This window comes from Schistocerca cancellata, chromosome 5, assembly GCF_023864275.1.
Source record: "Schistocerca cancellata isolate TAMUIC-IGC-003103 chromosome 5, iqSchCanc2.1, whole genome shotgun sequence".
Lineage (NCBI taxonomy): Eukaryota > Metazoa > Arthropoda > Insecta > Orthoptera > Acrididae > Schistocerca > Schistocerca cancellata.
Window position 1 is genome coordinate 93,969,173 of NC_064630.1, and position 1,892 is coordinate 93,971,064.

The window sequence follows — 1,892 nt, forward strand, 5'->3', positions numbered from 1 at the left end:
GATCCCTGCGAAACCCTACATTTCAGCAGGATAATGTACTACCGCATGTTGCAGGTCCTGTACGGGCTTTTCTGGATACAGAAAATGTTCGAATGAACTGTGGTATCGTGTTGAAACTGCATGGGCAGCTGTACCTGTACACGCCATCCAGTCTCTGTTTGACTCAATGCCCAAGGGTATCAAGGCCGTTATTACGGCCAGAGGCGGTTGTTCTGGGTACTGATTTCTCAGGATATATGCACCCAAATTGCGTGAAAATGTAATCACATGTCAGTCCTAGTATAATCTGAATACCCGTTTATCATCTGCATTTCTTCTTGGTGTAGCAATTTTAATGGCCAGTAGTGTACAAAAGCAGAGCAGAGGAAAGGGGTAATCCAGGTCACCATGGCGACGGCCCGGCCCTCGAAGCATGCTGTACCGAAACAGTCCCAGGCGTGGCAGCAGGTAGCAGTGCCCGTTGTGTCGTAACTGACTTCGCTTCAGTGTGGAAATATAGGCTTTCGTCGGAACGAGGTAGGCAGCGTTCTGACTCTTCTGACCGCAGATTACGGAATCTGATCTGGAAAGCAGTGACGTAGCAATTCCGTCCTCTTTCAACTCACTCTTTTACTGGTATTGCTTCCATTGTGCCAGTAAGTCGTATCTCAACTTGCCCCAGTATTTCCACTTCGTTAGACGGCTCTAAAATATCTGAGCTTAGTCTGCCATTCTCATACAAGCGAGAGTAATTGCCTTCTCCCTTGAGACTTAGCTACTGTTTACTCATATCTCCTCCATATAACTTCAGAGCTTAAATTCATTCGGACCACTCTCTTTTGGACGTTGCCCCAATGTACGAGGGCCTGCTTAAAAATAATGCCTCCGAATTTTTTATGCGAAAACTCAGAGCTTTTTTAAATAAAACAAACGTTATGAACATTCTACATCTTTATTCTTCATGTCTACACATTTATTTCTCAATGTAGTCACCGTGGTGATGAACCTTTTCACCCAACGAGAGGCCAGTTTGTTGATACCGTCACAGTAGAATGTTTTTGACGTTGTTGGAGGAGCCACAAACTCACCTGTGTTCGCACCGCTTCGTCAAACTCAAGTCCTCGAAAGCGTTCTTTAAGTTCTGGTAAGGACTGTATGAAGAATGATCGTTGACAGTGAACTCAAGGGGTCGGACTGTTTCAGATGACGCAGCACTCGTGTATGGTCTGATATTGTCATGCGTCCATGTGTGGACGTACTCTTCGGATTCGAAACTCCGTTACAGCAGGCTGTTTCTGACGAAACGAGATTTCCAGCAAATGATAGTAGGGAGACAGGGTTGTAATTCTGTTGTATGGGTAGTACACTCTCTCTTGCATCAACTGATATAAAGTGAAGTATTGGTATTCTACAATGGAACAACAGTACACTTCCTGATAAAGGAAGTGAAGCAGCCAGAAGACATTCTATCGACGAGTATGTGAATGTTCAAAGTTGTAATCGTCTGTGACTGATACAACATTACTTTATCAAGGAAGGTCGCCAAACAGTCGTATATATTTGAGAACTTATTTTATTTCAGTTTGACTACCAGTATACCATCTTCGGGCCCGTATGCACTTCGTATACAGATATTCAGACCTATCGACATTGGCATACTGTCGCCATTAGTGTGTCTAGGGAAGCACTCGAATAACGAATTCACGATATCCAGGCGCTGATGGCTCCATATGCCATTATCGATTCAGCTGAATATTTGTGTATGAAGTGCAAATAGAGTCTGAAGGTGGCGTAACGAAATGCCAGAACTGGTAGTTAAAATAAAATAAAATGACTTCTCAAATACGTACGGCTGTTTGGCGATCTTCCTTGATAAATATTTGACAAGCCGCTGTCACGGGTCCACAATGGAA